The sequence below is a fragment of the Dasypus novemcinctus genome, chromosome 11 (genome assembly GCF_030445035.2).
Source record: "Dasypus novemcinctus isolate mDasNov1 chromosome 11, mDasNov1.1.hap2, whole genome shotgun sequence".
Classification (NCBI taxonomy): domain Eukaryota; kingdom Metazoa; phylum Chordata; class Mammalia; order Cingulata; family Dasypodidae; genus Dasypus; species Dasypus novemcinctus.
Window position 1 is genome coordinate 100,775,973 of NC_080683.1, and position 16,254 is coordinate 100,792,226.

The following is a 16,254-nucleotide window of genomic DNA, read 5'->3' on the forward strand; positions in this document are numbered from 1 at the left end:
TATTCTCAGCACTCTGCGTTGTAAATCCTCTCATGAAGCAAGCATTTAATATATAGATAGTTCCATCTTGGGCTATTTGTTCCTAACTCTTTATTTCTGCCACTTGTTTCCATTAGACCCTTAGTGCTGCCTTGCAATCCTATTATGTTTCCCTTGTTTTCCCCTCTCTCAAGTATGTAGATGTCTATTTCCTATAGTCTCTCTCTTATATTTTTAGCCAGACATCTCCCCTGAATGCCACACTTTCATATCCAATTTACTATTTGACATCCCCATTCAGAGGTTTAATAGACATCTCAGATTTACAATATCTAAAACTAAATATCCTGTTCCCCAACCCCTCTCTGTTCCATTTCCACAGCTTAGGTAATGGCAATAGCAACCTTATCCTTTCAGTTCTTCAGGTCAAACATCCTATAGCCACTCTTCTCTCCCTTCTGACTTTTACTTCTGACTTTCACTTCTCAGTACCTCTGCTTCTACAATCCTGAATCAAACCAGCATCATACTGCCTCTAGATTAGAGCAATTACCTCCTAACTGGTCCCTGTTCTGTATATAACACACTCCAGCCAAAGTGATCTTGGTAGAATGCATTTCAGATCAGATCATTTCTCAGCTTAAAATGTTCAAACAATATCGATCTCACTCAGAGTAAACTCCAAATTACTTACAGTGGTCTACAAGGCCCTATATAACATGCTACCCATTGTGCCTTTACCTTCATCTCCTGCATCGCTCTCCTTACCACTGTACTGCCATGCTGGCCTCTTGTTCCCAGGCCAGGCATTTTCCCACCTTGGCATTTTGGTACTGGAATAATTGTCCCTCAGGTATTCTCATGATCCACCTCCTCAATTGTCTTGGTCTTCGCTTACCTTTTATATTCTCAGTGGAGCTCTTGCTATTTAAAATTATACCACCTCATCTTAGTAGTCCCCATTTTTCTTTATGTCTTTTTTCTTCATAACACCAATCATCATTTGTCTTGTCAGGGCTGCAGTGGGTTGGTTTAAACAAGGGGAATCTATTGCTGTATGATGTTGGAGGTTAGAAGTCCAAAATCAAGGTCTCAACTTGCTATGCTTTCTTCTGGAATCTGTAGTGTTCTGAAACTGGCTTGCTGCAATCTTCGGGGTTCTTTGTCTTATGTCTCTGCTTCTGTCACATGGCTGCTCCTGGTTTCTACTTCTGCTTAGTCTTCTGTCTGTGTGTATAGGTTTCCTGTCCCTAGCTTCAGCGGTATGGATTAATTCCCATCATGATTCAATGTGGCTCCATCTAAATGCCATCTTCAAAGATTCTATTAAAAAATGAGTCAACGCTTTAACTTCAAGTTGGATGCGAAATGGTATCTCATTGTGATTTTGATTTGCATTTCCCTGATGGCTTAATGATGCTGAGCACCTTTTCATGTTTCTCTGGCCATTTGTGTCTCTTCTTTAGAGAGATGTCTCTTCAAGGCTTTTGCCCATTTTTAAATTGAGTTTTTTGTCTTTTTATTGTTAAGTTGAAGGACTTCGTTATATATCCAAGACATGTTTTTAAAGGTAGAACCATCAGAATTTAGTAACTTGAGAGGATGTAGGAAGAAATGAAGGAGAAGCTTTTACCACATTCAATTTGATAAAAAAATTTCCAAACAAATTTCTGCAGCCAAGGAGCCAGATTATTTACTTTGTACCTCTCTCCCCAGAGGTTCCACAGCATGTACTATTGTACTAGTAAATAGCATGTACTAGTAAAGTTCTCTGTCCTACTAGCCTTTCTCTCTCCCTCATTTCAATTCTTTTACAGCCTTATCTTTAGTGCTGCTTGTGGAGGCTACTTCTACTATCACAAATTTGACCTTAAAGTTCTTTGAGAGTTATGGTTTCAAATCCAAAGCTAAATCTACTTATAATTTGTGGCCTTCTTTTTATTATTTACTGCAAATGACTATTTAAACTCCATATTCCAAGGCCTGATTTTAAAAGATATAATCATTGGTTAATGTCTTTAAGTATTTTATGAAGAAGAGCAAAATGTTTAATTAGCAAATATGATTTTGTATATTTCTCCTTCTCAGGAAAGCCATCTCTGTGACTATTGTGTGATTTCATTGTGTTGACCCTAAATAAAAAGGAAAGACTTAATCTGTAGAAAAAATGAAATAAAATGTTTTGAAGAAAAGTGAGCTACTTTTTAAAAGTTATGATACCTAAGAAAAAGAAGGATGTCAGGTCATTTTCAGTACACATCTTGGTTTTCTGTAAAAAAATATGAAAGCAAATGCTATGTGTGCATAACAAACATTCTGGCATGGAAGGTATGCAAACTGTTTTCCAGGAAATTTTTTTGGTTTATACCATGGGGAAGTAGAACTCATAAGGTAGAAAGTTACTCAAATATTTCAACATGTTCAAAAGGTTCTGGACAGCTACACACTGATTAATCCTTTTTTCATTGGTTCTAGCTTATCAGAATTCTGGTACATAGATCTCTTTGCTTTCTCATTATCTTTCTACATTTTCCATCTTCATGTTCTCTCCTAGTTAGTTTAGAGGTTATTCTCTTCCATGTATTCTGAGTGTTCTTTCCTCATTAGTCTGCCACGTGGAAAAACCATAATGATGAACAGACTCAACTGTTTACCTTTTTTAGGCCTGCTTAGTGGCTGCATATTATTGTTACAAACAATCACACAATCAAGATTATTGTCCTAAGGACCATACTAATCAGATTCTCAAGATTTTCCAAGAATTCCACTGTTTTGCTTTTCAATTCTTTATCTTTCTTCATAGGTATTGTTTTAAAATTATCTTCTTTTCCCAAACCATCATTCTATATTTCCATGAAGTCCCTCATATTTTGGGAAAATTATTTTGCTTGTTATTTCAAAAAGCAAATGGAGCTACCAAGTAGAAAATTTCCAGAATGTTGTCCACATACCCATGAAATCAGTCCAAGTTAGATAATGGGAATTTATTTGTTCATGATTTTGAGACTGCACAAATACCCAAATCAAGGTATCATCAATGCAATGTTTTCTTCCCAAAGATTAGCTACTGGTGACCTTTGGCTCTTCTGTTATATGACAAGGCACATGGTGGTGTCTACTTGTCTCTCCTTTTCTTCTGGCTTTTGTTGATTTCTTGCTTCCTTGGCTTTCTCTCTCTGCCTGAATTTTACTCTACTTATAAAGGACACTAGTAATAGGGTTAAGACACATTCTTATTGAGGTGGGACACACCTTAACTGAAGTAACCATATCAGAAGGTCCTACTTACAATAGGTTTAGCCCCCAGGAATGTATTAGATTTAAGAAAATGTTTTTCTGGGGTACATACAGCTTCAAACCACCACACCTGTCTATACTAGTGCCAATCTTTTCTTCTTTCTCACCTGAATATAATGAAAGAGAGAACTCTTTGGAATCTTATCTCTTTCCATTAGAGATGTCATTTTAAAAATTCTATCTTTTATTTTGTCTCTATTGTCCCCTTACCACCAGTATTTAAACATGGTTAGATTGTCCCATATTAAATTAATTTAAAAAATTAAAAAAACAAGCAAACAAATGTATAAACAGGCATGCCCACCCTTTGCCAGCTACTATGTTATCATCTTCACCCTTAAAAGGAAGAATTCTCAATTTCAGCATCAACTACTCTACCAAAAAAGCTCTTTATAAGGTTATTAATAACCTTTTTTTCCCTCTAAAGTCAATGTACATTTGTCTGACCTTATCTTACTTGAGTTCTCTAGGTCCTTCAGGATCCTGGTCCCTGCCTACTTTTCCTATTTCATCACTTGGCGCCATGGGGAATGATTACCTTGGGATTGTTCCTGGGAGTACTACATATAATGGATCTATGATTAAAACTCAGGTATGTGCTAAGTGAAATAAACCAGACACAAAAGGACAAATATTGCATGGTCTCACAAATATGAGCTAAATACAAAGAATAAATGCATGGAGTTAAAACCTAGAGTATAGGTTATTAGGAGATAAAAGGAGGATTGTGAAGGACTACTGATGCTTAAAGTATGTAGTTTTAATTAACTTGGCTGTAGGCATGTGGAGGTGGATGGAGTTGATGGTAACACATTATAGTAAGTAGCAGTTGGCTTATGGATGGGGTTGTGGCTGAGGGGGTAGTCTGGGATGTGGATGTCTGTTGGGGAAGGCCTCGAGAGTGGTCGAGGGACTGAGTGGCGAGATGGACCCAGAGGTGGATGGGAATTGTGGTTGATGGTGCAGGTGTACTCTGTGAACTGGAATGGATGTGCCTCACTCTTGTGGTGGTGGGAGTGTGGAGAGGTGTGGGAGGAATGCAATTGGTGTAACCTGTGGACTGTAGTTGGCTGCAATGCTGTGGCATTCTTGCACTGATGCCAGAGATGTGCTGTGTTGATGGAGGGGAGGTATATGGAGAAAATACGCCAGGTGTGTGCTGTGGACTGTGGTCAGTGTTGGTGGTCTGATGATGTTATCTTGTGGTCCGTGGCAGGTGTTCTGCAGTAGTGTGGTGTGTTGGTGGGGGGTTATTGTGTGGGAGTTCAATATCTGTGCATGATTGTGGATTCACAGTTTCTGTAATAAAAATATAGTAAAAGGGAAGCGGACTTGGACCAGTGGATAGGGCGTCTGTCTACTAGAGGGGAGGTCCGCGGTCCAAACCCCGGGCCTCCTTGACCCATGTGGAGCTGGCCCACGCTGTGTGCAGGGAGTGCTGTTCCACACAGGGGTATCCCCGCGTGGGGGAGCCCCATGTGTAAGAAGTGCGCTTCATAGGGAGAGCCACCTAGAGCGAAAGAGGGTTCAGTCTGCCCAGAAATGGTGCTGCACACATGGAGAGCTGACACAGTAAGATGACTCAACAGAAAGAAACACATATTCTTGTGCCACTGACAACAACAGAAGCCGACAAAAGAAGAACACGCAGCGAATAGACACAGAGAACAGACAACTGGGCGGGCGGGGAGAGAAATAAAATAAATAAATAAATCTTTAAAAAAAATAGTAAAAGAAAAAATATATAGGGGATTTCATATACCCCAGCTCCTCCCTATCTTACAATTTGCCCCTTTAATGACACCTTTCATCATTGTCACAATTGATGAATACATATTTAAACACTGCTACTAACCATGGTCTATAGTTTACATAATGGCTTATGCTTTGTACCATACAATTTTATAGGTTTTGACAAAATGCGTAATAGCTTGTATCCATCACTGCAATATCATGCAGAACAATTGCAGTGTTCCACAAAATGCACCATGTTTCACCTCTTCTTTCCTCTCCTTTCCCTTAGGACATCTGGTGACCACTATCTTTATACCAATATCACAAGTTCATCAGTTACCACAATAATAATAAATCTACTTTGGTCCATGGGAGAAAAACCAACAACTCAGGTATATCTGAATCCAGAGGGATGTTTAAAAATTCTGATATGATTGCACACTGTGAGTCTTTCTCATAGCCAGGAGATTCTTGAAAGATCAGCAACCCGGTAGAAGTGGCTTAACTAGAAATGCTAAAAATGGGAAAACATTGGAAAGATGTGGACTTGCTTCATGGGACTCTTCAGTTAGAAGTACAGCTGGGTTTCTGGAGGGCCTGAAGACAGGGGCTCAACAGCAATGTCTTGTCCCTCCTCGCACCACTTCCCGGGCTGCGTGGTGTCTCTTTATGCTTCTCAAGCAGTCAGCTTCATTATTATTCTCTGTATACTACTTTTTTCAGGCTCCCAGTACACATGGGCAGTGAAATCTGCCTTTATATTCCCTGCAATACAACATAAGAAATATTTCTTGGAGATTTCTTGATTACTGCGAAGTAACGTTTGTCTGCCTGAGTCTCCCTTAGATCTTTAACTCTAATTAAGAACTGTTTTATTCCAATTACCTGAGCACTGGAAAAATGGCTTACTTGATATTTACTCTTGACAGAGAAATTTTTTTCTTCCTGGTCTAAAATTCTTATGCTATAGTCTGACTGATGAAGGCTATGAGGTGTTTCTGTGATCTTGAACACAATATTTTACCTCTTTTTCAGTTTCTTCATGCTTTTTGCCCTCCACTTCTCTAAAACATTCCTCTTTACCCTTCATGTATTTTTCTCCACTTCTTGTTTTTTAAACAATTCTTAAATTCTCTTTCCTGATATTCTCACATAGTTCTCTTAATAAAACTTACAAATTCTTATTCCAGTAATGAAAGCTATTAAAAATAAAACCATGATTTACATAGGGATAATCATCTATTTTATGCCTGCCATGGACTGGGTGCTGTATAGGCTCTGGATAAATGGAATGATTAAACTTAGTCCTTGTCTTCCATCATCTGTTATCACTATGTTTGGCTCAAACATTAGCTGCATTATCAACTGAATAGTTGGAAAATTGAGACTTGTAGAGTTTAAGTAATACTTACCCATGGTTATAAATATAGAGACAGGGTTTAAATTCTGGTCTGACTCAAAAGTGCTATCCCCAGAACCTGTAGCTTATGCTTGCAGAAATCTTCAATGATGGCACAAGTTAATCTTTTTTTTTTTTAATTTGGTCAAGTATTAGGTTCATGGAGGCATGTAAAAGTTATTTGGAACCCAAAGTGATAAACAAGATATTTGGTAAGGCTGATGTGGTATTTTGAAGCTGTATGCATACCCCAGAAAGGCACGTTCCTAAATATAATCCATTTCTGTGGATGTAAACCTATTTTAAATAGGACCTTTTGACAAAGTGTGGCCTATTTCATTCAGGGTGGGTCTTAATCCTCTTACTTGAGTCCTTAATGAATGGAATGAATAAAGAGAAAAAGAGAGAGAAAGCCACAGAAACAAGAAGCTGAAAGCAACGAAACCTGAAAAAGAAGGGAGAGACAAGCAGATGCCTCCAGGTGCCTTGCTATATGGCAGAGGAGTCAAGGATTGCTGGCAATCAGTCTTTAGGAAGAAAGCATCACCTTGATGATGCCTTGATTTAGACATTTTTCTCAATCTCAAAACTGGAGATCAATAAATGCACGCTGTTAGGCCAACCCATTTTATGGTTTCTGCTTTCAGCAGCACAGGAAACTGAAACAATTGGGTATGTATGATAATAAAATGTTAATGTAAAGTTATGAATTTGTTTTCTTTGTTTTGGAACTTATATTAAATAAATATATAAAAATAATATTAAATAATAAAGGAAACCATAAAAGAAGTTCTGAAATTATTTTGACTACTAGCAGCATTCTAGGAAAGAGTGTCTTTTATATTCACCCAAGGTAACAGATACTCAGAAGGCATTCAGTTTTATGTACAAATTCTTTGTTTGGTATCAAAATAGATATCTCATTATTTTATTTTATAGTCTTTGAAGTCATTTAAGGATAAATACCTTACTTCATTATCCATTGTTATCATCTTAAGCTAATTATTAGTAGATTACATTAATTTCTGTTAACTTAGACAACTCAGTGAGGAATGGGAGGGCAAAGAGATTTCAAATACTAACAAAATTTCTTAAACATAATAGGTTCTACCGTAAGTTTGACTTAAATGTGTGTTTATGTTTTGAGTGAGTAAAAACAAGATTTTGATCTACACAAAGAGTACGAGCATCTTAAAAATGTATTTCCTATATTTTGATTTGGGATTTGAGTCAATTTTCTTTAGATTGCAGTGTTTTTAATTAAAAGAAATTGTGCTTTATACTTTTTTTTTGTAGCATATAAAATTTACTCATTCTCATTCTTTGCTCACCTGGCAATTCTGAGTATGATTTTCTGTCCTTCTGCATCTCTCTGGACAATTATTTCAAGGAAAATAAACTTCTCCTCATTCTTGCTCAAAAGCACAGATCCCATCTGTTCCTTGAACTGTTCCAGGTATAGTGACCACCTATTGCTCTCCATCTGTCAGATGTACATTTATCCATGTCATCTGTGCTGCCAGTTGATTCTGTGCTCTAAGACAGTAGCAGTGATGTTCTGATTCTCATTTTATGTTAAGTAAAATGTGGAATTTTGATTGAAAAATTAAATATGAAGCTATAAAGCAGTGAATAGCATTTCCTAAATTGACTTGGAAGGGCATTTCAAAGGAAGATTTCCAAAAAGGTTTGCAGCATCATTGGCATTTGTTAGCCTTTCAGGGTTAGTTGCTTGAACAATGGTATTCATTTGGGGTGTTCACTTTTCAGTAGGTTAAGTTAAAAAAAAAGTTTTGTTATTTTATTGTCACAGCTCATGTTAGTAAATATTCTAATAATAACTGCCTCAGATAGACCAAGAATACATAGGAATTTGAGTAACAAAAATTAGCATCACACCCAAAATTATATTTTATTGCAACTCTAAAGCTGCTATTCAAGCAAGGTTCATATTGAAAACTGTTGTCTCAAAATATAAATTAAATGAAGCCCAAGGGGAGAATCCCAAATGTCACAGGACATTTGGCCACAATTATTAGGCTTTTAACAATATACTATAATAATTCTGTCTTTATAGCTAAAGAAGATAGCTAGGGATTTAAAAGAAATTGTAAAATATACATTCATAAAAATGGTTCATGAAAAAGTATATTTAGAGCATAAAGAATAATAGAAAAAGAAATACCACCAGGCAGACTAGTAAATAGAATATTGCCAGCAGGCAGAAACCCTTATGTGACTTAGCAGGTCATATTTCCTTCCATCCCATAAGGAATAACTACTCACCTGAATTTTGTGTAACCATTTCTTTGCTTATTGTTATAGATTCATCACCTATGTATAAATCCTTAAACAATATATTTCTAAATTTTGCCTGCATTTCTGTGCACTTTTCTGCATCTTGCTTACTTAGATCAATATTATGTTTCTGAGATTTATTCATGTGGAGGTATGTTAATTCTTTTTATTTCTGTATAATATTCCCCTGTGTGACTATAACATTCAAAGACTGATAGATATTTGAGTTGTTTTCAGCTTTTAGCCATTATGAATAATAGTGCTATCAATATTTTTGTAGAAGTAATTTTGAGGATGCATATTTTCATTTTTCTTGGGTAGTTTTCTTGGCTTTTTCTGAATTTTTTTAAATTTGTAGGAATTAAAAAAACTGATTATTTATAGAATATCAGTTATATGTGCTGCAAATGTCTTCTCTTACTCCATGGCTTTTCATCATCTTCTGAGTCACACAACACAGGGCCTGAGAATCTTTCACTGAAATAACTTAATGGTGCTGTCCCTCATTGTTAGAGACAGCAAGGAAGAGAGGTTAAGCAGGAGTTAAAATTAAGGTATCAAAATGATTCCTATAAGCAGCCAAGTACCGGGAATACATTGTTCAGGCAGATGTTAGAAATAAATCATGAGTAACCCTGTAGTTCAGGGATTCTTTACCTTTTTTGTTCCATGGACTCCTTACTAGGTCCACACTATGCTGTGTATTATTTAGTAAATATATCACACTCACACCAACATGTCCCAAGAATGCTATTTTGAATTTCAATTCAAGTTCATGGACCCCTTGTTAAGAACCCCTGCATAGGTTATAAAACTAAAAAAAAAAAAAAAGACTTTTAAATGAGGACCATATTTTGGAAAATAATGTAGCATTACTTTGTACAATTAAATATTCCCATACCCTAAACTTGACAGTTCTTTCCTAGGTACATATGTAGTGGAAAACCTGGCACATGCCCTCCAGGAGATGTGTTCAAGAATGTTTAGCTCAGTATAATTTTAATAGCAAATAACAACAACAATAATAACAACCACAATAGCAACAACCTACATATCTACTATCAGAAACAACTTGAGTAATGTTAGAACTTTTTAATCACTCCAAAAAGAAAAATAACTCTTACCTCTTACAACTCCCTATTGTTGGTACTTAGCATTGGTGTGGTACCTTTGTTAAAGTTGGTGAAAGAATATTGAAACCTTGCTGTTAACTATGGTACATAGTTTGCATTAGTTGTATCTTTTCCCATATACCACCCTTTTATTAACACCTTGTAATAGTGATGTACATTTGTTATAGTTCATGAAAGAACATTCTTATATTTTTACTATTCACCACAGTCATATCCCCCAAGGGTTCATTATGTTATATACAGTCCCATGTTTTATCTCTGGTTTTTCTTCTAGTGACAAAAACTAGACCATAAACTTCTCCTTTCAACCACATCCACACATAATTCAGTGCTATAATAGTCACAACAATGTGCTACCGTCACCTCCATCTATTTCCAAACATTTACAGTCAACCTAATTAGAAATTCTGAAACAAATTAAGCATCAACTCCCCATTCTCTGCCCTCATTCTATCTGCTGTTAACCTATATTCTTAAAGTCTAACTTTATGAGTTTGCTTATTATAATTAGATCATATTAGTGAGATCATACAATACTTACTCTTTTGTGTCTGATTTGTTTCCCTCAACATAATGTCATCAAGGTTCATCCATGTTGTCACATGCAACAGGACTTCATTCCTTCTTACAGCTGAATAATATTCCATTGTATCTATATAGCACATTTGTTTATCCATTCATCAATTAATGGATACTTGGGTTGCTTCCATTGTTTGGCAATTGTGAATAATGCTGCTATCAACATCAGTGTGAAAATGTCTTTTCATGGCCCTGCTTTCAGTTCTTCAGGGTATACACATAGTAGTAAGGATGCAGGATCGTATGGCAATTCTATACTTAGGTTCTTGAGGAACAATCAAACTGTCTTCCACAGCAGATGCATCATTCTGAGAGGTGATGAGTTTTGTAAGTTTGTTTGTTTTTTGTTTGTTATTATTATTGGACTAATGAATGTGCTCTGGGAGTGATTGAGGGTAATGAAAGCACAAACAAGTGATTACATCAAATACCATTGATTATACTGTTTGGATGGATTTATGCTTTATTAGTATGTATTAATAAAAACTGAAAAAAATCAATAGTGTTTCTGTACCCTAGTAGTGAGCAATCTGGGGAGGAAATCAAGAAAAAAATTCCACTTACAATAGGAACTAAAAATTCAAATATCTAGAAATAAATTTAATAAGGATGTAAAGGACTTGTACACAGAAAACTATAAAACATTGCTAAAAGAAATCAAAGGCAAGCTAAATGGAAGCACATTCCACGTTCATGGATTGGAGGACCAAATATTGTTAAGATGTCAATTCTACCCAAGCTGATTTACAGAGTTATTGAAATTCTAATAAAAATACCAATAGCTTATTTTGCAGAAATAGAAAAGCCATTTATCATATTATTTGGTAGGGTAAGGGGCTTCAAATAGCATAAAACACTCTTAAAAAGGAGAACAAAGTTGGAGGCTTCATGCTATCTGACTTTAAAGCATGGTAAAAAGCTACAGTGGACAAAACAGCATAGTACTGGCATAAAGATAGATATATTGACTAATAGAATTGAATCGAGAGTTCAGAAATAGACCCTCACTTCAATGGCCAATTGATTTTTAATTTAAAAATTTTTTAAAATTTATTTCTTTCCCCATCCTCCCCTCAACCCTCCCCCCCCCCATGGTCTGCTCTCTGTGTCCACTCACTGTGCATTCTTCTTTGTCCGCTTCTGTTGTCAGCAGCATGGGAATACTGTGTTTCTTTTTGTTGCGTCATCTTGTGTGTCAGCTCTCCATGTGTGCAGCTCCATTCAGGCTGCACTTTCTTTCGTGCTGGGCAGCTCTTCTTACACAGCTCTTCTTATTCCTTGCGCGTGGGGCTCCCCTATGCCAGGACACCCCTGCATGGCACAGCACTCCTCGTGCGCATCAACGCTGCGCGTGGGCCAGCTCTACATGGGACAAGGAGACCTGGGGTTTGAACCGCGGACCTCCCATGTGGTAGACAGAAGCCCTATACACTGGGCCAAGTCTGCTTCCCCCAACTGATCTTTGACAAGGCTGTCAAGCATACTCAACTGGGACAGAATAGTCTCTTCAACAAATGGTGGTGGGAGACTGGATATCCATATTCAAAAGAATGAAAGAGGACACCTATCTCACACCTTATACAAAAATTAACTCAAAAAGGATCAAAGGTAAATATAAGAGCCAGGACCATAGAACTCCTAGAAGAAAATGTAGGAAGTATCTTCAAGACCAGGCAATGGTCTCTCAGACCTTATACCCAAAGCACAAGCAATGAAAGAAACAATAGATTAATAAAACCTCCTAAAAAGTGAAAACTTTTGTGCTTTAAAGGGAGTTTGTCAGGGAAGTGAAAAGGCAGCCTATTCAATGGGAGAAAATATTTGGAAACTACATATTCAAGAAGGGTTCAATATCCAAAATACATAAAGAAATCCTATCACTCAACAATAAAAAGACAAACTAATTTAAAAATGAGCAGTGTGGGCTAGAGTGTAAACTACAATGTAAATTATAATCCATGCTTAGTGGCAATGCTCCAAAATGTTTTCATCAATTGTAATGAATGTGCCACACTAATGAATGATGTTGTTAATGTGGGAAAATGTGGGAGATATAGGGAGTGGGGCATATGGGAATTCCCTATATTTTCAGGTAACATTTATGTTCTCTAAGAACCTTTTATAATTATATATATTAAGAAAATAAATAAAAATGGGCAAAAGACTCAGACATCTCTCCAAGAAGATAGGAAAATAGCTAAAAAGCGCATGAAAAGATGCTCAATACCACTAATGAGTAGGAAAATGCATATCAAAACCATAATGAGATATCATTTCACACTTACTAGAATGCAGTATTTTAAAAAAACAGAAAGCTACAAGTGTTGAAAAGAATTTGGAGAAATAGGAACACTCATTTACTGCTGAGGGGAATATAGAAAGGTGCAGCTGCTGTGGAAGACTAGTATACATTTTGATATATTCCTTTTCGCTTTTGTTGTAGTCATGGAAACATATTATGGACCTTCCATCATCCTGAGTTCCTGAGTGATTACAATAGACAAAGTATCCCTGCAGATCAACATTAGACATATAGTCTGAGAGTAAAATAATGCTTTGGTGTTTTAACCTCCAAGATCTGGGTTTGTTTGTTATGACAATATAAACTACAATATCCTAATACAGAACTTGGTACTAGAAGTGGAGTTCTGATAAAATTTTGTTTAAAAATTTAAATTGTAGGGCATTTGTTTAGTTATCAGTTGGCCAAGAGTGAAGATGGAGAATCGTTTGGTGAAATTTTTTCCTGCTATAATTTCAAGGAAGAAAATATACCTAGTGATGTATCTTTAAGGAATTAAGCTGGAAGACAGAACATAAGTAATGTATATTAGTTGCATTTGATATTAGAATGAAGAGATATGCTTAAAAAAGAATTGGCCTGAAAAGCATGTCTTTCCATTTATTCTTCTTAAGTATGTTTGGTTTTTATTGCCTTTTTTGCTTTCATATATTTCAATTGCCAAGTTTCAAGACAGGGAATTTTCCTTGCAAACTCTGGTAGACTTTTTTGTTTTGTTTTGTTTTGAAGTACTGGGTCTGGGGATTGAGGAAGGAACCCAGGACTTCGTATGTGAGAAGCCAGGGCTCAACAGCTGAGCCACATTGACTCCCCTAAGTTTTGTTTGTTTGCTTGTTGCTTGTTTTTCATTTTTTTTGTTATGTCTTTAGGAGGCACCAGGGACTGAACCCAGGACTTCCCATGTGAGAAGCAGGCGCTCTGTTGCTTGAGCCTCATCTGCTTCTCTCTGATGGATGTTTATTTCTAATTAATCTTTATACAATAGTGGGAGTATTTTATGGGTTTCAATTTTATGGGTACTTCCTGTTAGACTTCCCAACTGGGATATGTCTTGACTTTATCTCCTGTGCTTCAGTCTTGATAAAGAAGGGGAAACCAACGCATGAATTAGTCCTCACGTGCCAACTCATGGATACATTTGAAAAGGTGCTATTTATATTTTATCCAGCATTTAAAAACTAGTATCCGCTACAAGATTGTATACAGGTACCTAATCAATGTTGCCAGAAATGAAAGACCCTAAGTCAAGAATTTAAAAAGAATTAACTACTTTATATAGATATATATTTTTCACCAATGATAGAGGACTTGAAATGCTTGAAACAATTCCCCTTTATTGCTATATTTTACCCCTCCTTTTGCTTAAGCTGCTTTAGTCTCATATGGAATAGTTGTTTCTCAGTTTTTTTTGGTGAAAGCACAGAAAAATATTGAGCATATAAAATGTGTCCGCACAGTTCATCCAGGATTTTTGTTGTATAGTCATTTGCTCTATTCAGAGTCAAAATGGAAAATGAAATAGGGCTTTCCAATATTAAGTCAAGAATCTATAATTTGATAGGAAACTCTATTGCTTCACAAACCAGGGGTTGTGATGTAATAGACCCCTGAGAAATGGCTTAAGTCTGCTTGTATTGTGGAATTGAAGGGAAATTATTATTATTATTATTTTTTTAAAGATTTATTTATTTATTTCTCTCCCCTCCCCCCCCCCCCCAGTTGTCTGTTCTCTGTGTCTATTTGCTGCGTTGTTTCTTTGTCTGCTTCTGTTGTTGTCAGCAGCAGGGGAATCTGTGTTTCTTTTTGTTGCATCATCTTGTTGTGTCAGCTCTCCGTGTGGGTGGCGCCATTCTTAGGCAGGCTGCACTTTCTTTCGCACTGGGAGGCTCTCCTTATGGGGCGCACTCCTTGCACATGGGGCTCCCCTATGTGGGGACACCCCTGCGTGGCAGGGCACTCCTTGTGCGCATCAGCACTGCGTATGGACCAGCTCCACACAAGTCAAGGAGGTCCGGGGTTTGAACTGCGGACTTCCCATGTGGTAGACAGACGCCCTAACCACTGAGCCAAGTCTGCCGCCCGAAGGGAAATTATTTTTGTAATATTTCCTTTAGTCCTAAGTTGAAATTAAAACCCTAAGGAATTTAAATTTGCTCTCAGTATCATTGGTTGGACAATGGATGGGGGGTGATAGTGGTGCAGTGATGTAATTGGGTTCGACTGTGCTGGAATGTGAGGGGGAGTAGGGTTTGGGGGTGGGTTGGACTATCTATGGGATGGTGGGGAGGGCTGGAGGAAGGAATAGGTGAACTCTGGGGATTTGTAGGCTGGTGGTTAAAACTATAATGGTGGAAATGTTCTTCTGGCAAATATGCCAGGGGAAGGTTACTGGTGTAGGGTGTTGGGGGTGGGAGGATTTGCAGGATGCGGTGCACTTGCAGCATGCTTCTGTGGAATATGGAAGTGTTCATCTTCTTACCTGAGAGGATGGAGACCCACACAATAAACAAGAAAATATTAAACTCCCATTCTGGGCCATCCTGCTATGTTCTCAATTAGAGGTGCAGGAATCCCTTGAGAATATGCTCAGTGCTTAATAAAAGACGAATATGTCAAGCCTTCAATATTGCTGAATGTAACTATGAACCTTGTTCTTCAAAACTTGAAGCTTGAAGCTTGGGACTAAAGGTTCCAAGGGAAAGGGGAGGGAAGAATAGAATAGATGAAACATAAGGCATTTTTAAGGCATTAGAGTTGTTCTACAATGATGGATACAGGACATTTAAATTTAGTCAAAACCTATAAAATGTATGTTGCAAAATGTAAACCATTGACCACAGTTAGTAGCAATGCTTCAATATTTGTACATCAATTGGAAGAAATGTACCATACACATGTAGATTGTTATTAATAAGGAAGAGTGGGAGAAAGGAAGGGTTTGGGTCAACGGGAATCCCCTATATGTCTATGTGACTTTTCTGTAACCTAAAGCTTCTTTGAAGATAAAGGAAAAAAAACCAAAACAAAACACTAGGGGGACATATGGAAGAAACTGTCACTGTACATAAAAGACAACAGATCTCAAGATGATGAAAGACACAATGAAAACATTCATTTTATTTTTAAAATTTAAAATTTTTGTTTTTGTATTTTAGTTGTTATTTATTATTTTATTATTTTTATTTGTTTACTTTTTGGCTTTGTTTTGGGGGGAGTTTTGGATTGCAGAAGGGTTACAACTGTGGCAGGGGAGAATCACTGGTGCAGGGTGTCTATAAAGGGAGATGTATTGGGAGGGCTGCACCTGGGGCATGCTTCTACAGCATATTAATATGTGCAAGTTGTCATGGGGAATTGTCTCGGTGGGTGGAGACCCACACAATAACTGAAAGAATATTGAATTCCCATCTTGGGAAGTCCTGCTACATTCTCTAATAGAGCAGCAAGAATCCCCTGAGTACATGGACAGTGCTTTGCAAAGGAGGACAGGCCATTATACTTGGCCTTGCTATTGATGATTGTATTTATGAAAC